The 21,868-nt window shown below is 47.0% G+C and overlaps 3 protein-coding genes across 7 annotated transcripts in view; all 3 read left to right on the forward strand.

The window, feature by feature from the left end:
- LOC140706082 (uncharacterized) overlaps nucleotides 1-21,868 on the forward strand; it is a 276,919-nt gene that overhangs the window by 42,510 nt on the left and 212,541 nt on the right. The window contains exon 1 of one of the 4 annotated variants that reach the window (XM_078384431.1): nucleotides 11,790-11,832. The exons of the other annotated variants lie outside the window; for them this stretch is intronic. The gene's annotated coding sequence lies outside the window, so the exon portion shown is untranslated. Of the gene's footprint in view, nucleotides 1-11,789; nucleotides 11,833-21,868 lie in introns of those variants that run through there. 4 annotated transcript variants of the gene reach the window in all.
- The window catches only part of LOC110071163 (uncharacterized), a 107,322-nt gene that overhangs the window by 36,394 nt on the left and 49,060 nt on the right, over nucleotides 1-21,868 (forward strand). The window lies entirely within an intron of this gene.
- The window catches only part of LOC144586363 (uncharacterized), a 222,623-nt gene continuing 212,541 nt past the window's right edge, over nucleotides 11,787-21,868 (forward strand). Inside the window, exons 1-2 of the mRNA XM_078384474.1 lie at nucleotides 11,787-11,832; nucleotides 16,878-16,971. The gene's annotated coding sequence lies outside the window, so the exon portion shown is untranslated. The remainder of the gene's footprint in view (nucleotides 11,833-16,877; nucleotides 16,972-21,868) is intronic.

Here is a 21,868-nt window from a genome sequence, read left to right on the forward strand (position 1 = left end):
AGCTTTAGTTGCACAAGTAAACTTACGTCACATCAAAGGACCCACACTGGGGAGAAACCACATGTATGCATGCAACGTGGAAAGAGCTTTAGTCAGAGTTTTGCCCTTTTTACATGTGAATGAGTTTTATTCGGAACTCCTGTTAAGTTAAGATTGCATAAGGAGGTCATTCAGTTTTGTGCTGCTTTTCATGGGAAACAACAAAATGCTGATGTAATGCACAGCAGAAAGAGAAAAATGGAGTGCATTTTTAAGTGCCACTTGTGATGTGTTTTACTTCTATCGTTAGTTAAGAGAGAGATATCACAAAATAGATGTTGAACCTTGTGCTAAAAATGAGAATAAGCATATACTGTGCATTAGAAACTTTTACAAAATTATTGTAAAAAGAAAAAGATGGATGTTCTAAGGCTAACTGATGGGAAAAAAAGAAAGTAGTGAAGAGAGCGAAGCTGACATTTCCTTACCCTCAAAAATAATAACAGTAATTGAGGTTTTAAAAAGGGTACCAATGCATTTTTATTCTCTATTTTTTAATCAACCTATATATATATATTCTGTATTATTTTTGAAGAACTAGGCATTTCTGTGCTATTGTATTGAGAGCATATTGCACTGCGTCGGAGGTGACCAAATCATTTGTAAGTCGAAGCTCCATTAGCAAGTCGAATCAAATTTTGCAAACAGATCCGTTTATAACTCAAAATGTTCATAAGTAGAGGCATTCATAAGTAGAGGTACCACTGTATTTGCATAACAGTATGGCGTTTGGATTTGAAGAACTGTACCAACATTTTTTTCCTCACGCCTATAAGACTTCCTTACATATCTTTTTTGATTAAGTATATTTAAGTATGGAATCTAGAAATGATGTAAATGAATGAACTTGTAGAGAATTAACAAGTTTTTGAATTGCCTGGATTCATTGCAACAATGAAAATACTTATGAGATACATATGAGCTTCAAACACCTTGTTTGGAGTGCCATCCTTTCCTGAGAAGAGGAGGGAGAAGCCCATGGAGCCCCACAGACAGAATATATGACCCGTCAGAGAAGTGACTCCTCCATGGGGAGAATAGTGGAGATATAGAGATGAGACAGGTCACAGAGAAAACCAGGAGGATACAAATAGTTCCGGATGAAGAATCAAAGGGTGAGACCAAGGAAGGGATGGGAGAGTTAGGAAATAAAGAGCCTGGGGTATCCAAGGTGGAAGTTTCAGTGAGAGAAGCAGAAGGTCCATCAGAGGAAAAGAAGTATCCACTGGCTAAAGGAACCTTAGGAGCAGCAGAGGTGCAGGAGAAAAAAAGAGAAAGGAATAAGACAGGAGGAGGGAAGGGAAATATATCTTGGGGAACAAGAATGGAGAACTTGATACCTTGTGAGAGGAGGAAAGGAGTCGGAGAGAAGTAACACCAGAGAAACCCTCCTATTGGGGAGAGAAAGAGGTGAGAAAGATCAGGGAGGAGAGAGGCTTGCTTTTTCTTCTCTCCAATCCGTCACATCTAGGACAGTTTTTAAAGAAATGTCGAGCACTATTACAATTATAGCATTTCACAGTCAGAAATTTCTGCTGTTTTGCTGTGACATCATTCACGGATCATCTTGGTTTACGATGATTAATGATCTCTGTCACTTTATAATGTCTCCTTTACTCTTCCTCAATAAGTCTTCCAGAAATAAATGGCACATGCAAATTCTCCTCTGCTATGTTTTCCAAACTGATAACCAGGTTATCCCAGCTTTCATCAAGACTGCTCAGGATCACGAAGCACTGGTGCGACTGTGCATTCCATCCCTCGTTCCTCTAGCTGAAGAAAAAAAATCTAACATTTCTTTAATATGGTTCACCACACTTTCTCCATGTAATAAATACTTGAGATATAGCTTATGCGCCACAGTTGTTTTACACCCAGCTCTATCTCGAACATAAACGTTTTCAATACCTGCCAGCACTCTGATTCCTCACATAAATCAACTGCGCATCTTCCAATCACAATATTATCGTGGCTCTTGCCTTGCCATCACATGCACGTTCCTCCTCTTCCTCAACATCACAAGGATTTGGAACGTACTGCCACAGAGACTCTCTTCTCAAAAACATCTTCATCTTTACAGACCAAGACATATAATTCATTTTGTTTAGTCGTGTCCGACTCTTCGTGACCCCATGTATCAGAGCATGCCAGGCCCTCCCATCTTCCACTGTCTCCTGGAGTTGTGTCAAATTCATCTGGGTTTCTTCGATGACACCGTCCAACCATCTCACCCTCTGTCGTCCCCTTCTCCTCTTGCCCTCACACTTTCCTAACATCAAGGTCTTTTCCAAGGAGTCTTCTCTTCTCATGAGATGGCCAAAGTATTGGAGCCTCAGCTTCAGGATCTGTCCTTCCAGTGAGCACTCAGGCTTGATTTCCTTTAGAATTGATAGGTTTGTTCTCCTTCCAGTCCAGGGGACTTTCAAGAGCCTCCTCCAGCACCACAATTCAAGAGCATCAATTCTCTGGCGGTCAGCTTTCTTTATGGTCCAGCTCTCATTTCCACACATCACTACAAGGAAAACCATAGCTTTGACTATACGGACTTTTGTTGGCAAGGTGATGTCTCTGCTTTTTAAGATGCTGTCGAGCTTTGTCATCGCTTTCCTCCCAAGAAGCAGGCGTCTTTTAATTTTGTGGCTGCTGTCACCATCTGCAGTGATCATTGAGCCCAAGAAAGTAAAATCTGTCACTGCCTCCATACCTTCCCCTTCTATTTGCCAGGAGGTGATGGGACCAGTGGCCATGATCTTCGGTTTTTTGATGTTGAGCTTCACACCGTTTTTTGCACTCTCCTCTTTCACCCTCATTACAAGGTTCCTTAATTCCTCCTCACTTTCTGCCATCAGAGTGGTATCATCTGCATATCGGAGGTTGTTGATATTTCTTCCAGCAATCTTAATTCCGGTTTGGGATTCCTCCAGTCCAGCCTTTCGCATGATGTATTCTGCATATAAGGTGAATAAGCAGGGGGACAATATACAGCCTTGTCATAATCCTTTCCCAATTTTAAACCAATCAGTTGTTCCATATCTAGTTCCTGTCTCACATATAGATTTTTCAACAGACAGATAAGGTGGTCAGGCACTCCCATTTCTTTAAGGACTTGACATAGTTTGCTGTGGTCCACACAGTCAAAGGCTTTTGCATACTCAACGAAGCAGAAGTAGATATTTTTCTGGAACTTTCTGGCTTTCTCCATAATCCAGCTCATGTTAGCAATTTGGTCTCTAGTTCCTCTGCCCCTTCGAAATCCAGCTTATACCTCTGGGAGTTCTCGGTCCACATACTGCTAAAGCCTACCTTGGAGGATTTTGAGCTTAACCTTGCTAGCGTGTGAAATGAGTGTAATTGTACGGTAGTTGGAGCATTCTTTGGCACTGCCTTTCTTTGGGATTGGAATGTAGACTGATCTTTTCCAATCCTCTGCCCACTGTTGAATTTTTCAAACTTGCTGGCATATTGAATGTAGCACCCTAACAGCATCATCTTATTTTAAATAGTTCAACTGGAATGCCATCACCTCCACTGGCCTTGTTATTAGCCAGGCTTTCTAAGGCCCACTTGACTCCATTCTCCAGGATGTCTGGCTCAAGGTCAGCAACCACACTATCTGGGTTGTCCGGGATATCCAAATCTTTCTGGTATAATTCCTCTGTGTATTCTTGCCACCTCTTCTTGATGTGTTCTGCTTCTGTAAGGCCCCTACCATTTTTGTTCTTTATCATGTCCATCTTTGCACAAAATATTCCTTTAATCTCTCCAGTTTTCTTGAACAGTGCTCTGTTTTTTCTCTTTCTATTATTTTTTTCTATTTCTTTTCATTGTTCATTTAAGAAGGCCCTTTTTTCTCCCCTTGCTATTATTTGGAAGTCTGCATTCAATTTTCTGTAACTTTCCTTATCTCCCTTGCATTTTGTTTCTCTTCTTTTCTTTGCTATTTTTAAGGCTTTGTTGGACAGCCACTTTGCTTTCTTGCATTTCCCTTTCTTTCGAATGGTTTTTGTTGCTGCCTCCTGTACAATGTTATGAGCCTTTATCCAAAGTTCTTCAGGCACTCTGTCCACCAAATCGAGTTCCTTAAATCTGTTCTTCACTTCTACTGTGTGGGATTTGGTTTAGATTATACCTGAGTAGCCCAGTGTTGTTTCAAATTCATGTTGTTTGCTTCGATGACACTGTCCAACCATCTCATCCTCTGTCGTCCCCTTCTCCGCTTGCCTTCCTAACATTAGGGTATTTTCCAGAGAGTCTTTTCTTCTCCTGAGATGGCCAAAGGATTGGAGTCTCAGGTTCAGGATCTGTCCTTCCAGTGAGCTCTCAGGGTTGATTTCATTCAGAATGGATTAGGTTTGTTCTCCTTGCAGTCCAGGGGACTCTCAAGAGCCTCCTCCAGCAGCACAATTCAGAAGCATCAATTCTTCGGTGCTCAGCCTTCTTTATGGTCCAGCTCTCACTTCCATACATCGCTCATTTAAATGCAACTGAGTAATATTCTATAAAATATTTGTTTCCGACCAAGTTTTTGGAATTTTTGCTTCTATCAGTGCTTGGTTACAAACATTTTTAATACTTCCACTATTTCCTCGGAATGTTTTATAATATTCAGCAGGGAGTCCATCTGGTCCAGGGGTATTCTCATTGTTTATTTATACTTTCTATAATTTTCATCAGTGTTATTTCAGCATTAAACATCCTTTTAGTTTCCTCTGATAGTTTGGGGAGATTTGCTCTTTCTAGGTAGTCCCTTATCTTTTTCGCATCTACTACTTGTGCTTTGTAAAGATTAGTATAAAAGTCCGTTATTGTGTATTTGACTTTTTTGAGTTTGTAATGTACCTTTTTATCACGTAATCTGTTTATTTGTCTCCTTTATTTCTGTTTTTTTCAGTTTGTAGGTTAGCCAAAGTCCTGGTTTATTTGCGTTTTCCAAGAAAAATTGCCTTATGGACTTTATTTTTTGTGCCATTTCTTCTGTATCCATGAGATTCACTTTGTTTTTCAGCATATTCATTTCCTTTTTCACCATTTTACTGTTAGGATTATTTTGGAGTTCTGATTCCAATTTCTCATATTTTTCTTTCATGTTCTTATATCTCTGTCTTTTAATTTTGTTTCTTTTAATTATCGATGAAATTGCTAGCCATGGAATACCACCTTCGCTGCATCCCATATCATGTGTGATGAGGAGTACTGTGTTCTGTTTTCTTTAAAGTAATATTGCATTTCTTTCTTTGCTTTGTCTATAAATTCTAGTTCTTTCAGAATCATTGTATTAAGTGTGTCAGGATTTTGTTCTGTTCATGTACAGGGAGCTAAATTTTAATATTGTAAATGAAGTGCAGAGTCACAAATGTAAAGTAAAAGCCAATGTAATGTATGTTTAATTTGTCTATTCCTACCCTCAAATCGCTTGTTGTCCATATCGTGTCAAGTCTGGACCAGGATTCATGTTGATTCATATAGAATATATATTGTAATTTTTCTCTGTTGTGTCCTCGCCCCGTATCTTCCAGTCTGGAGTGAGTTTCAATTTATTAACTGTCATCCAGTCTATTATCAGGTACAGACACGAGTTCAGTACAGAAACCGCCTCACCTGGATTGGTGGGAAAAGAGAGGTAGAGCTGAGTATCGTCAGCATATTGCTGACTCCTCAGCCCAAACCTCCTGATGACTTTTCCCAATGATGAGGGACGGTATCGAGCCCTGAGGAACCCCATGACATAAACAGCATGGGACAGAGCAATTGTCCCCCAGCACCACCCTCTGGACACGGTCAGCCAGGAAGGAGGGGAACCACTGTAAAACAGTGCCCACAACTCCCAACCCAGCCAGCCTATCAATTTTTTTTAGTTTATTTAAATTCAACATACAGGAAACAAAAACAGAGGAAGAAAAAAGGAATAAGAAAAACTATACCCTCTACTAAACTAAACCCTCCCCCCTTTGGAGTCAGAGACTCCTGCCTCATTAGCTCTCCACTCTCCCCGGTTTGGTTTCCAGTGTGTAGCGAATAGATATACATATACTGTATAGTAAAGTTCGCCCTACATTCCTGTCTTCCTCTGGGCCCAAGAGTATATTAGTTCCTGGCTTTGTTTTATGTAGTCTCTTGGTTGTTCCTGCAGTGCTTTTGATAGTGTGTCCAGTTCTGCTATATCCCATAGCTTCTTTAACAACTCTTCTATCGTTGGAGTCTCTTCACTTTTCCATTTTTGGGCCCAGAGTAATCTAGCTGCTGTGAGTATATTCATTAAACAATGCTTCATTTTTTTATCATTTATTTCTGGCATGACATTCAATAATGCCATTTCAGGTTTTATATCTAATTTCTGCTGGGTAATTTCTTTCACTATTTCCCACACCTGTATAGAATAATTTTTGACTTTTTCACATGTCCACCACATATGATAATGAGTTCCTACATTTTTTGCACTTCTAACATATATTGCTGTTACCCTCTGACATTTTTGCTAGTCTTACAGGTGTATCGTTCGTTCGTTTAGTCATTTAGTCGTGTCCGACTCTTCGTGACCCCATGGACCAGAGCACGCCAGGCCCTCCTATCTTCTACTGCCTCCCGGAGTTGTGTCAAATTCATGTTGGTTGCTTCGCAGACACTGTCCAGCCATCTCATCCTCGGTCGTCCCCTTCTCCTCTTGTATAGTGCCATCTATAAAACATTTTGAGGATATTTTCTCTAAGGTTTGCTGGTTTAATAATCTTATAACTTTCTTTCCACGTCTTAGTCTTATATCCAAATTTTTTGCCCATTTTACCATTGTCTCTTTCACCCTCTCATCCTCTAAATAATATTCTAATAAGTATGTATGCATTTTAATTATTTTTTCATCAGTTCTTTTTTCATTTAATTATAAATCCACAGTCTATCCACCTGTACTTTGCCCTCAAAGAAACCCACAGTCCTATCTTTTTTTATCTTGATTCTAATTTCACCATTGACCACCAATCCACAGCTACACCCAATTTTTCCCAGCCAGCCTATCCAGAAGGACACCATGGTCGATGGTGTCGAAAGCTGCTTAGAGGTCCAGGAGTATCAACTGGGTCACACTCCACCTGTCTTTCTCCCAGCAAAGGTCATTGTACAGGGCAACCAAGGCAGTCTGCATACCAAAACCCGGCCTGAAACCCGATTGAAATGGATCCAAAAAATCTAGCAAGAGCAAAATTGCAAAAGATAATCGGGCAAGAGCAAAAGAGCGGGGAAGCGGGTTTGGTAGGTGTCACATACAGCACTGATGGTACCTGTCTGTCATGGGTTTGGAGGGAAAGTTCCATCCTATGGGGAGTGGAAGGCGGGACATCAGGGGGGAGGAGCTGGACTGTATATATATTTGGAGCTGATGTGGAGAAGTGGAGTTGGAGTCTGTGTGTCAGACTGGGTACAACTGTTTGTCAGTTAGTACATACCTGATAGGTTCAGGTTTCTATCTAGGTAGCCAGAACTGATAGGTTCAGGGTCTGTGCGTTACCTTAAAATGTTCCGGGGGAACCAATCTGTTGTATGTATATGAATGGGACTATGCCACGTTCCAGTATCCTGTTTACGTGATCCTTTTATTTACCCTGTTTGTTGTTTCAATAAACCTTGTTCTTTTGTTTATTAAAATCCATTCCTGGTCTGTGTGACTCCTTATAGGGAATGGTTGGTGGCAGCATAACTAAAGGGTGGTATACTCCAGTAGGTCTGGGGTTGTCACAATAGGGCCAGTCAAAAACCCACTTGCACAATGGGGGAAGGGTTTCTGGAAAAAGGTGTGAGGGCAAGTGTTAGAGAAAGGAGAGCATGGAACATGATTCTGTTAGAAGAAAAGAAAGGGGATCTGACAGGTTTGGATAAACCTGGAAATTGTTAAATGTAGTTTGGAACTAAGACAATAAGTATTGTCAGAATCAGAGTTGTAAAAGAGAACTAAGCATGAGTGAATACAGCTGTGTAAGAAAGTACCAGCAGTATGAACAGCCCAGGATTGGCTATCCCTGGGATAAAGCTGGGAGACTTAGCATACACCAGTGTGGGTTGTTGTGGGTGTTGCTGTGGTCGTGGAGTGCTGTCGTCTTGGAGCTGTGCCTGAGAATCCTGTGGAAGCCATACCTACGTGCTTGGGTGAAGAGGAACTTTGGCAAACCGGACTCACTGCATGGTATATGACTATTGACTATTTACTGGACTCTGACACTGATTTAAGCTCTGTAACTGGAACTGCCGTATATGACTACTGGAACTGGAACAAGGACTAAGCTGTATATACCTGTGTGAGGATCTTACTCAAGCATTGGCAAACCATGTGGCAGTAAGGTCACGTCGACCCTGATTCTACAGCCAAAAACAATCACATCATACTTGCCTTAATCTGGAGCCAAAAGCATGAGCACATCGCTTCTTTGATATCACTCTAATTAGCTCGTTAGCAAAGGTGAGATCACTTTAGCTTGTTAGCACAAAATGTAATCAATCACACATAAAGCTACTAGTGTTGTTATCTCTGTATTATAAATAAACCTCTCACAGCAGTGTGAGAAGCTGTCTTTCCCTCATCCTTGCCTCCGCGTCTTGCTTCTTCATCCTGAAAAGGATCCCTAGAGCATTTCTACATACCTGTAAATATTCTGTAAATAATATAAGTATTCTGCTATCAAGACTATTTGGTGCTTGTGTCTACACATCACTGGGAAGCTCTGCTGGTTATCACCACCTGGGGTAACACTTGGTAATTCCGCTAACTCTGTCAGGATCAATAAAGGTGCGGATGAAAGAGAAGAGGAAAACAACCAACATGATCTGTGGCGGTCGGAGAAAGGTCATTGTACAGGGCATCCAAGGCAGTCTGCATACCAAAACCCGGCCTGAAACCCAATTGAAATGGATCAAAAAAATCCAGCAAGAGCAAAGGTGCAAAAGATAATCGGGCAAGAGCAAAAGAGCACGGAAGCGGGTTTGGTAGGGCCAGTCAAAAACCCACTTGCACAATGGGGGAAGGGTTTCTGAAAAAAGGTGTGAGGGCAAGTGTTAGAGAAAGGAGAGCATGGAATATGATTCTGTTAGAGGAAAAGAAAGGGGATCAATAAAGGTGGCAGTCAGAGAAATACAGCATCTTGCCAAGCACAACAGAGGCATTCATTGAGAAGGGGGAAAAAATCACTCTGTCCCCCAACAGCTGTGATTGAGCTTGCTGGAGTTGTAAAAGGTCTATTGCAATTTTATTATTTTTATGTCATTCCTCAGATGTCTTAGAAAGATCTGCATCTCCCGAAGCGGTGTTAGAAACCATTTGAGCTACAGTGGTGCCTCGGGGTACAAACTTAATTGGTTCTGGAACCAATTTGTAAGTTGAAGAACCATTTTCCATAGGAATGCATTGAAGCCCATTTAATCTGTTCTGATCAAATAAAAAAACACCAAAAAATCACTGCAATACCCATCGGAAACATTATTAATCCCTTCTGGCTGAAGGGGGAGAAAAGAAAAGCAAGCAAATCATGCAAGACCATCGGTAATGCAAAGAAAGCAAAACTAAAAGCAAGCAGATCGTGCAAGACCCTTTGTAAATGGGGGGAATCCCAAAAAGCAACCAAAGACACCTCAAGACCCATCACAGCACAGAAACATAACCCCGCTAGCCCAAAGCTACACTGAAAAACCCAGAAAAGTTTTTGAAAAGCAGAAAGCAGCACATAACCTTACCAGGCAATCCCAAGCCTCCTCCGATCGCACTCACTCTAACCGCTGGGGCGAAAGAGCTACAAAGAAGCAGCCTCCTCGCCACCAAGGGTTAGTATATTTGAATTTCCCACCTTTCTCCCCTGCCTTTTTTCTGTTTGGAAGTGGAAGCTCCAGCCGCAAGTCGAAGCAAAATTTTGCGACCGGAGCACGTCGTAACTCGAAATGGTTGTAAATCAGGATGGTTGTAAGTCGAGGCACCACTGTAACTTTCGGGATAGAATTCAAAATAATGGAAAAAGAATTTGAAGTGTTTCACGTTGAGTGTTTGGATGATTGTTATATATTATGTTGCCGTAAAACATTGAGAGTAGTGGTAAGCACTAAGTCAGCAGTATAGAAATACATTAAATATATAAACACATTTTAAACACCTAAGGTGTGAATATTGTGCCAATGTGTTATCTTACGAGGAAAGTCCAATGAATCCCAAAGGGAACTGGCGTTCACAGACACAGTCCACCCCACCTGAGGCTGAATCCAAGGGGGCACCCAAGGAGGTCTTGAAGGGTTGAAGGGACAGGCCCTTCCCCATAAGCAGTGGGTCCTGCCCCCCCCCACAATTTGGGTCACTTGGGTGTTCTTGGAGCACAGTTCCCAGAAGGCTTCCCAACCAGCTCTGCTGGCCTGGGTTTCTGGGAAGAGCCATCCAGGAACTTCTGGGTTACCCAAGGTTGGAAACTACCAACCAGAGAACCGATAGGGAAACCAAAGGTCATCTAGTCCAACCCTCCTCCAACTGGCAGGAAGAAGCTGCTGCTCCAGCGTTCCTCCCAGGGAGACCTCCAGGTTCTGCGTGGAGCATTGGGGGGGGGGGACTTGCATGAAGGAGGTGTCTTCTCCACCACCGCCTGAGGATTCCCCAAATCTTCCTCCTGGAGGGTGCTTTTAGTGCCCTTTCATGTAAGGGACACCAGAGGAAGTTTCCTGGAAGCGAATTTCCTGGTTCACGACAGAGGGCGGAGTAAATACGGATCCATTTACTCAAAGGGGTTGCCCAGCCCTCCGGAGACCCTGGGCTAAGGAGGCCGACCCCTTTCTACAGTCATGGCAAAGCAAGCTTGTTTCCTTCCTTCCGAGGAAGCCTATTGTCCCTTCCTCAGGGTCGCTCCCTCTGGGAACAGACCTGCTCCCCCCCCCTCCTTGCAAGGCCAGTTCGAGCCCCCGACCGGGTCAAGCACCCGGTCATGGAGTCCAGACCGTCGTCCAGGTGAGCTTCTCCCTCCTCCTCCTCCGGCAGGTGAGTCCTGGCCCCGATGGACATCCTCCTGATCCCGTGGAGGAGAAGACGCCCAGCTGCCAGGACTCCACTGCTCGATACACACACACACACACACACCCAATGTTTCATGAGCCCAACAGGTGAGGTCTACTCGGCTGGGCCGAGGAGGGCCACGAAGGGAGAGCCGGTCCAGGTCTGGATCTTGGAAGGCAGTTAGAAGAAGTTTATTGACCCCAAAAAAGAGGGAGGTGTGCAGTAAAGGCGACACAAGAGCCGGTGAGGAGGACCAAGGGGGGAGAGTCCTTGGCAGATGATGGAAGGAGACGATGATGGATCCTCCTTTCTCTTCTGGGCGGTCGGTGGTGGGTCTCCCTCGGGGAGGAGAGGCGGCCCCGATCCCTGCCTGCCTGCCTGGGAGCGCCCTTGGACTCAAGAGGCGCAGGAAGGAAGGAAAGGCTCTGCCCGGGTGGGTCTCCTCTCCTCTCCTCTGCCTTCCCGCCTCTCTCGGTGAACCCGGGTTGGCGACACGGGAACCGCGCGTCTCGTCGGAGCCTCTCCTCCCCCCCCCTCCCCGAGAAAAGGAGACCTTGCTGCCCCCTTGTTTCTTCCCCCCTCCTCCTCCCCCCCCCCGCGCCCTTCGTGGGAGGGGCCTCGGGAGCTCCGAACGGAAGGGAAGCCCCGCCCTCTCCTCCCCCCCCCGGCGCCCCTCCCCCGAACGGGAGCCGGAAAAGCGGACTGAATCCCCGGTCCTGCTTCCTCTTCCGCTCCTTCGGCTAGAGAGGAGGAGCGGGGCTCGCCTCCCGGATCGGGACCGGGTCACGGAGGTGGGGCGCTGGGGGTGAGGGTGGGGTGGGGGGCGCAGGTGGGCGGATGGGGGGGGTGAGATCTGCAAAGGGGGAGGGGGTGAGATGGCCGGCTTCTCCTGGCAGGGGGGAGGAAGGTGCCCGGTTGTGGCTTCCGGTGCACGGCCTTCGTGCAAGGTGGTTTCCCCCTTTGGATCTCCTCGGGAAGGAGTAGGCATGGTCTAGAGGGGCGGGGTAAAAATCAAATAAATAAATAAATAAATAAATAAATAAATAAATAAATAAGGAGGCGGAGCGGGAGCCTAAGGGGGAGAAAAGGGGGTCTCGGGGGCCCACATCGCGACCCCCCCCCCCGGCAGGGAGATCAACGCAACCCCTGAAAGGCCCTAGGCTGGGGCTCCGTCGAGAGTGCGTGCGTGCGTCTGACAGACCTCTGGCTCTCGCACTCTGTGTGTCTGTGTGATTGATTGTGTGTGTGTGTGTGTGTGTGTGTGTGTGTGTGTGTGTGTGAGAGAGAGAGAGAGAGAGAGAGAGAGAGAGAGAAGGGGGGTGTGGACTTTCCCTCCATGGGATCTTTTTGGAGCAGAGGCTGGAAGAGTCCCCCCCCCAGGAACGAAGTCTCCCAAAAAACCTCTTCTGCTCTTTGGGTCCCGAAGGCACCATTCAGGTCCATCGGCTGTGCAAAACACCTTCCTGCTGGCTCCTCCTCCTGCCTAGGGATTTGCCCTCCGGCCTCCCATTCGTGGCTCTCCGGGCAGGTCTTTTGCAGAGTGAATGCCTCTGGAGGGTCCCTTCCAGACCGAGGGGTCGCGGAAATGCTTTCTTTTACACCAGGGGTAGCCCACACCAAGACCCCCCCACCGACCCCACCCTCAGTGGCCGCCTTTCCAAGCCCCTGGGAGGTTGGCAGGGAGCTCAAAGGGAAGAGCGAAGCCTCAGCGAGGTTTCGGGGTCGGAAGAGAGGAGGCGAGAAAAGTCCCGAGACCTGAACTCTGCCCGCCTTGGGTGGGCAACCCCACGACACACACAGGGCCCTTGGCCCATGGAGGGGGCACGGAGGCTGAGGATCCCCTTCAGAGCCGCTCCCCCTGCGTAGCGTTCAGCGTTGAGGTGACACAAATAACGAAGGGTCCCCTGAGAAGAGAAGGCCCCGTCCAGGCCTCACGCGGGCGCGAGGGTTTCTCCAGAGATTGATCCTGTATCCCATTTTTAGTGTAGCCTGGGTTTGATTCTTTTTAAGGTGTGTAGACTTGCTGTTTTTAACTTTTAAATGTAGCCTTTTAATGACCTACGTAAGCTGCCTAAGGTCCTTTTTAATGAGAAAGGAGGGGTAAAAATATTTAATTACAGTGGTGCCTTGCTTAACGAACGCATCATTTTATTTATTTATTTATTTACAATATTTTTTTGCCAGTGGCTTCTGGGCGGCGTACAACATCAAAACCTAAAAACATTAAAAACATTTTAAGAAACAGTATAAAATACCATATATTAAAATATTTCTTAAAACAATTAAAATATTAAAATTAATTAATTAAAATGCTGGGTGAACAGAAAGGTCTTTGCCTGGCGCCGAAAGGCCAAGAGTGTCGGAGCCAGGCAGATCTCTCTAGGGAGGGTGTTCCAAAGTTGGGGGGCAACAACCGAGAAGGCCCTATTCCGACATGCCATCCCCTTCACCTCTTTCAGGGATGGCACTTTCAGAAGGGCCTCCTGGCCTGATCTTAGAGGACAGGCAGGCACATATGGAAGAAGGCGGTCCTTTAGGTAACCAGGTCCTAAGCCGTTTAGGGCTTTATATGTCAAAGTAAGCACTTTGAATTGGGCCCGAGCAGCAACCGGCAGCCAGTGTAAATTTTTCAGAACCGGCGTAATATGAGTCCGTGCGGCGGCATCACTTACCAGCCGCGCAGCCCGGTTCTGTGCCAGTTGCAGTCATCGGACCGTCTTCAAAGGCTGCCCCACGTATAGCGCATTGCAGTAATCCAGTCTGGTTGTTACCAGTGCATGAGTGACTGCTGCCAGGCTCCGCTCATCCAGGTAAGGGCGAAGTTGATATATTCTCCGCAGCTGTAAGAAGGCACCCCTGGACACCGAGTCCACCTGGGCTTCCAAGGTCAGACTGGGGTCAAGAAGCACCCCCAAGCTGCAGACCCTATCCTTTAGGGGGAGTGTGATCCCGTCTAAGGTAGGGAGATGGCCCTTTAACCTATCTGGCGGGGCACCTACCAGCAGCACTTCAGACTTGTCTGGATTGAGCCTCAGTTTATTGACCCTCATCCAGACCATTATCGAGTCCAGGCACGAGTTCAGAACGATGACTGCCACACCTGGATTGGTAGAAAATGAGAGGTAGAGCTGGGTGTCATCAGCATATTGCTGACTCCAGCCCAAACCTCCTAACGACCTCCCCCAGCAGTTTCATGTAGATATTGAACAGCATGGGGGACAGTATCGAGCCCTGAGGAACCCCATGACATGAATGCCATGGGTCAGAGCTACTGTCCCCCAGCACCACCTTCTGGACTCGATCAGCCAGGTAGGAACGGAACCACTGTAAAACAGTGCCTCCAATTCCCATCCCAGCCAGTCTGTCCAGAAGGACACCATGGTCGATGGTGTCGAAAGCCGCTGAGAGGTCCAGGAGAATCAACAGGGATGCATTACCCCTGTCTTTCTCCCAGCAAAGGTCGTCATACAGGGCGACCAAGGCAGTTTCCGTCCCATAACCCGGCCTGAAACCCGATTGAAATGGATCTAGATAATCCGTTTCATCCAGGAGAGCCTGGAGCTGCTCAGCCACCACACGTTCCAACACCTTGCCCAGAAAAGGGAGGTTTGCTATTGGACGATAGTTGTTCACTAGACCTGAATCCAGATTAGGTTTTTTTAGGAGTGGGCGAATCACTGACTCCTTTAATGGGGCAGGAACCACTCCCTCTCTTAACGAGGAGTTGATGACCTCCAGGATCCAGGTGCAAACTCCCCTGGCAGATTTCTTTATTAGCCATGATGGGCAAGGGTCGAGTTGTGTAGTGGTGGCACGAACCGATCCAAGCACCCTGTCCACATCCTCAGGTCGCAACAACTGAAACTCATCCAATAAATTATGACATAAGTCCGGAGCACTGGACACAACCATGGGCTCTGCATCAACAGTGGAGTCCAAATCTTTGCGAATCTGAGCAATTTTCCCCTCAAAGTGTGTAACAAATTCGTTACAGTGAGCCACTGAGGAGTCCAGGACCTCCACCGAACCATTAGGTTGAAGAAGGTCCTGGACCACTCGAAATAGCTCTGCTGGACGACACACCGGGGAAGCGATACGGCTGGAGAAATACTGGCATTTCGCCAGCCGTATTGCCACAGAGTAGGCCCGATAATGGGCTCTAAGCTGTGTTTGGTCATAGTCGCAGCGATATTTCCTCCATCTGCGCTCAAGCCGTCTCCCCAACCGTTTCATGGCCAAAAGCTCCTCTGTGTACCATGGAGCCTTATAGGCTCTGCGGGCAGGGAGAGGGCGCCTAGGTGCGATCGTGTCAACCGCCCGGGCCATCTCCTTGTACCACAAGGTGACCTGGGCTTCGACAGGAGCGCCAACCATATCAGCTGGAAACTCCCCTAGAGCATTCAGGAATCCTTCAGGATCCATAAGTCTCTGGGGGCGGATCATTTTAATTGATCCCCCACCCCTGCAGAGGGTAGTAGTGGCTGAGAGTCTCAATTTTACTGAGAAATGGTCCGACCATGACAACGGAGTCAAAGATAAATCCACCACATCCGGACCACCATCCCCCTGTCCCGTAGAGAATACTAGGTCAAGTGTATGGCCTTTCTCATGAGTCGGGCCGATGACATGTTGAGACAGCCCCATGGTTGTCATGGCGGCCATGAAGTCCTGAGCTGCCCCTGATAAAGTGGCCTCGGCATGGAGATTGAGATCCCCCAGTACCAAAAGTCTGGGGGTCCTCAACACCAGATCCGAGATCACCTCCGTCAGCTCAGGCAGGGAGACTGTTGGTAAGCAGCAGGGTGGGCGGTACACCAGCAGAATCCCTAGTCTGTCTCGCAAGCCCAACACACAATATAGGCCCTCTAGACCATTTCCCAAGGGGACAGGGAGCCTGGAAAAATGGAAGGAATCCTTGTAGACTATTGCCACACCTCCTCCCCGCCCCTCCAGGCGACCCTGGTGTTCGACCAAGTACCCAGGGGGACATAACTGAGATAGAGGAACTCCTCCTTCTTCCACATAGTGACACGTTTGCTGCGATCACTAATGCGATCACATTGCGTTTTCACGCCCTGCCCTTGCTTACCAGGCGGCAAAAATGGCGGCCGGATGGAGGATTCCCCACATAGTGGTGAGTTTTTCCCCAATAGGAACGTATTAAACGGAGTTTAATGCATTCCTATGAATTCCCCCCCTACGCATAGCGACAAATCCGGATAGTGCCGTTAATCCTGAAACGGATTAATGTCGCTATGCGCGGCACCACTGTAAATACAGTAGTGGGAGAAATACAATCTTGTTTGCTGCTGCCTTCATCGCAGGTCTCGGCAGGAAGCATGTCCTGTTCTCTTGTTCCCGGCTGTTGCCCCCATCTCACTGGGAGGGTGGAGATTTTATTGAGGATCCCAGCATGAGATGCTCCTTCCTTCCTTCCTTCCTTCCTTCCTTCCTTCCTTCCTTCCTTCCTTCCTTCCTTCCTTCCTTCCTTCCTTCCTTCCTTCCTTCCTTCCTTCCTTCCTTCCTTCCTTCTTCCCTCCCTCCCTCCCTCCCTCCCTCCCTCCCTCCCTCCCTCCCTCCCTTCCTTCCTTCCTTCCTTCCTTCCTTCCTTCCTTCCTTCCTTCCTTCCTTCCTTCCTTCCTTCCTTCCTTCCTTCCTTCCTTCCTTCCTGTGGTTTCTTTGTTGGCTGCCTTTCTGTTCCTCTTGTTCTGCTGCCTGAAGAAGAAGCCCCGTTCAATAGAAACATGAGGAAGGCACGTCTTGGAAGGAAAAGTTTTTGATTTGCTTTATCCATAAAGCCTCCCGGCTGATCTTTTCTATTTCTCTTTTTTCCTAGGAAGGGTCGAGACTGAGCTGAATTCTCTTTGCTTTTTTTGGGGAGGGGACGAAAAACAAAGAGCCAAATCCCAGATCCACCCAACATTTGCAAGGTAAGTGAGATTTCAAGAGGCTCCTTAAGTTGCTTTGCCACCCCCCCCCCCACTCTCTCAGTTTCGCTGGCCCAGCAGGGATTTGAAGCCAGCTCTCCTGGTTTCCAATCTGGTACTCCATCCACGACACGACACTTCTTCTCTGAGCATGTGCAAATTGGTGGGTGTTTGAAGGTATGCTTTTCTTTGCATTTGCGTTGTTTTAGTCTCAATCCTGCTCACCCCCAACCCCGTGCTCACAAAGGACAAATCCTGTTGATAAGAGGGAAACCTTGGTTGTCCTGGTTTGGGGTGTGGGGGGTTCCCTTTCAAGCCTGCCTTCTTGTTCCCCCTTGACAGACAAGCCAGACTGGGGGATTTTGCTTTGCACCCTCCACCTGTGCTTCAGACACTGGCGATAACTGAGTAACAGGTAACGTCCTTTCTTTTCCCACCTACTCCTTCAGTGGGAGGATAAAAGGGACAATAGACTAAGGCTGAAACCAAACAAGGCGGGGTCCTCCCAGTGGGTGCCCCTGATGTCTGTAGTTTGGTTGGTTCCCAACGCACGCTGGGCATTCTTCTGGACCCAGTGCTCTTCATGGACAACCAGATGGTGTCTGTGGTCCGATCCGCCTACTTCCATCTGGGACAGATTGCGCAGCCGGGCCCCTGCCTGGATGCAATTGTCACTCCCCGGATTGGTTCAGGCACAGATACAGTGGTGTCCCGCATAGAGACGTTAATCCATTCCAGGATTAACGTCGCTATATGAAAACATTGTAAAGCGAAATAAAAAAGCCCACTGAAACGCATTAAAACCCGGACTGAAATCCCTCCTCCCCCCTATCCACCTGAAACCGGCATTTTAGCCCGGTTCGGGTGAATGAGGGGGGAATTCCTCCTCCCCCCTATCCACCCGAAGCTGGCATTTTAGCCCGGTTCGGGTGAATGAGGGGGCAATCCCTCCTCTCCCCCTATCCACCCGAAGCCGGCATTTTCGCGCAGTTTGGGTTAATGAGGGGGGAATCCCTCCTTCCCCCCATCCACCCAAAGCCGATCCAAGCCGCGAGGGGAGGGGGGAGGGGGGTGGGATGCAAGCCCGGAATGCCTGAAAGGGATCCGGATCGCCCTACTCCCCCCTCCCCTCACGGCTTGGATCCGAGCCGCGGCGGCTACTCCAGCCATGGCCGGACTCTAGGGAGTCCCGCCATGGTTGCTGTTGCCGCCGTGGCTCGGATCCAAGCAGCGGGGGGAGGGTGGGGGGTCCGGATGCTCGGATCCGATGGCAACCCCAGCCAAGCAGCGGGGGGAGGGGTCTTCTGGATGCCTTTCAGCCATCCCGGGCTTGGATCCCACCCGCCGCCGGTTACCCAAGCCATGGGTGATCGGCGGTGGGTGGGATCGAGGCCAGGATGCCTGAAAGGGATCCGGATCCCCCCACTCTCCCACCCTCCCCTCGCGGCTTCGATCCGAGCCGCGGCGGCCACCCTAGCCATGGCTGGACTCTAGGGAGTCCGGGCATGGCTGGGGTTGCCGGTGTGGGTCAGATCCAAGCCGCAGGGGTAGGGTGAGAGGTTGGGAGGATCCGGATGCTCGGAAGGACCCTTCGGAAGGGTCCTTCCGAGGCTATCGCCGGCATTTTCCCCCAGCTGAGCGGCGGGGCTCAGCTTGGGGAAAATGCCCCCTCCGAAGGGGAATCCTGACGGTGGCCTCTGAAGGACCCTTTGGAAGGGTCCTTCTGAGGCTACCGCAGGCATTTTCCCCCAGCTGAGCGGCAGCTGGGAGAAAATGGTGCCTATGGGGAAAACATCGCAAAGCGGTTTTCCCCCATAAGCACTTCGTAATGCGATCGCAAAAGCTATGGCAAAAATGCCATCGCTATCCGAAATCGTTGTTAAACGGGGCACTCATTATACAAGCCACCACTGTAATTCTCTTTATGTGGGACTTCCCTTGAGGCTGACACCGGCAGATGCAAGAGGGGTAACGTCTCCTCAGTCCAAAGCTCTTCCTTTACAGTCGTCTCCTCTGGGAAGGCAATTCCACACCACCGCGTGGGTGAAGGTTCTTCCATTCCACATTCTTCTCTCTTTCCTCCTCGGCTATTTGCGTCTGCTCTTCCCTTGTCTTTCGGCTCCATCCTGTCCTCTCCTGTTTGCCCCAGTAGAAAGGTATTCTGGCTGAGTGATGATTCCTTCACCTTTCTACCTCACCTCTTCTCTTGGTATCTCCAACCACTCCCACATATGAATCCACAGGTTCTCCATCCAAAAACATCCCCACCCTTCTATGAATATCTTACTCTCTTCACCTCTACCGTATTGGCCTCCGCTTCTCTCACACACACACTCACTGTGATCGGGTTCTACAATTTCCTTGGACAGTTCTGTGTTTTGTCAAGGAAAAGACAGGAGAGGAGATTCATTCAATAAAGTTTTATTAACAACAACTGGATTTTTTGTCAACGACAATTTCAATAGGATCATTGTAACTTGGATTCATAGCTGATCTGTCCCATAACATAGGTAATGGACTTAAAACACATCCAGCTCCTAACGGTGAGTTTTCCCCGAACCGTTCTTGATCCGTGGGCTTCCTCAGTCATCCACTCCGTACTGCACAAATTGTCCCGCAGGACGGGTGTTGAATCCAATCCGTTTCGGGAGGTTTCTCTCCTCTGAAGACTCCCGCAACGGTTCACAGACTTCACGGGACCGCGTAGTCTCGGGTAGACTAGGACAGTCCATTCCTCTGGTGACAATCCTTCAATGATCGGTTTGGCAGTTGCTCCCTCTCTTTCACGTGCACCTCTCATTTCTCTCTCCCCTTCTGTCTCCTTCCGCGGGACCTTAAGTTCTCTAGGACTACTTTTTTATCTTCTATGACCACTACCTTTTCAGTCTCCTTTGATTTTTCACCTTCCTCCGATATCAGGAATACATCCACTGATCTCCGGACTTCTTTTCCTGATCCCTCCCCCTTTTCTCCCACCTTTATTATCTTTCATCTTCTCAGTCACTTTTCTCTGTTTTCGCCATTCTCTTGTTTTTATCCTCCTGCTTAGATGTTGGAGGAGGACGACTCACTCCTTTCCATCTCCTTTTTCTCCTCCTCTCTCTCACATGCACCCACGATGAGTGGGCCATCCTCTCTTTGTCTGATTCCTCCCATGATCCCTGTCGAGAAAAATAATCAGCAGTAGCATGCATATTTCCCTTTTTATATTGTATTTGGAATGAGAAAGGTTGTAAACCAAGACACCATCGTGTTAATCTCGCATTGGAATATTTCATCCTATTTAACTATTGTAATGGGGAATGGTCTGTAATTAACACAGAAGGGGCTTCTAATAAATAATATTTCAAAGTTTGAATTGCCCATTTTACTGCTGAAGATGTCTTCTCTATAGTGGCATATCTTTCAGTTAATTTTTTTACTAATATACATTATAAGGTATTCTATAGCTCCCCTTTTCTGTGCTAACACTGCTCCTATGCCTCTGTCAATAAACAAACAAACAAAAAACATCAAGTTAAATTGTTGAGTATATCTGCAAGGTAAGTCATTTAATATTACTTTTATCTTTTTGAAAGCATTTTGTTCAGTCTCTCCCCACCAAACTCATTTACTACTCTTCGTTTTAGTAAGATCAGTAAGAGGTGCTGACACTTCAGTGAAATTTGGGACAAACTGCCTATAATATCTGGCTAAACTGTTAACATTCTTTCTTAGTTTTTGGTATTTTCCACTGTGACATTTTTTCTACTTTGTCATGTGAAGGTTGTAGTTTTCCTTGATCTATCTGCAAACCTACAAACTTTGTTTCTTAGCAACTTTAGATTTAGCATTTATTCTCTGTTTTTTGGAATGCACTCTGTTTCTTAGCAACTTTACATTTAGCACGACTTACTTTTAAATTAGCGTCTTTAATTGTTCTTATATCCTCATAGGATTCTTGCCACTTTGCAAATAACTTGGCCTGTTCCGATGGTAATAATTACAATACTTTGTGTTGGGGTTCAAAATTCCTTAGTTGCATCTGCCTATCATATCTTTGTTTCTGTCCTTGTTGTGTTTTCAATAATTGGCTTTTAGCGGTCTCAGCTACCTTGCCTGTCTTCCATTTTTCTTTCGCTAAATCCAGGATTCCTCTAGGACAGAGGTCCCCAACCCCAGGTCTAAAGCCCGGTGCCGGTCTGTGGCCTGGCTGGACCAGGCCACCGAGACAGACCACCCTGCCACCCCCACACTCCCACACCCACACAGCCTGTTTGCCCCTGTGCACGCCCTCCAGTGTATCCGTACGAGTGCCATGCCACCATATGCGCATGTGCAAGCGCACCCAGACAGATGCCTCACTGTCATTTGCAAATGAGTTACCGCTAGTTTCCACATGCGCATGGCCACAGGATTTGCCCTGCGTTCCCCAGCCGGTCTGCGGGGTAAGAAAGGTTGGGGACCCCTGCACTAGGATCCCATCCGTACATTATTTCAGTTTCCTGTGGGACTTCTTTGATGGCAAACACCAAAGGAGCTATTAATAAAAGCCATTGTCTGAGTTTTTTCTATTACTATGTTTCTTAACATTGCTTTTAATGTCTTATTAAATGTTTCTACTCATCTGTTCAATTGTGGATGGTATAAAGTAGTATGAATAGGTTTAACTCATAACTTCCATATTTCTCAAAAAGTCCGGCTCAAAAAATTGGATCCCTGATCTGTTAACACTTCTTTTGGGAATCCTTGTCTAGAAAAGGCTTGCATCACTTCTTTTGCTAATGCTTTAGGTGTGGTAGACCTTGGAGTTATAGCCTCTGGTTATCTGGTGGCATAGTCTACCAATACTAATATATGTGTGTGCCCCCTGAAGACCATATTAAAGGACCAACTATATCTAGTCCTATTCGTTCAAATT

Source organism: Pogona vitticeps, chromosome 1 (genome assembly GCF_051106095.1).
Source record: "Pogona vitticeps strain Pit_001003342236 chromosome 1, PviZW2.1, whole genome shotgun sequence".
In the NCBI taxonomy this organism is placed as follows: domain Eukaryota; kingdom Metazoa; phylum Chordata; class Lepidosauria; order Squamata; family Agamidae; genus Pogona; species Pogona vitticeps.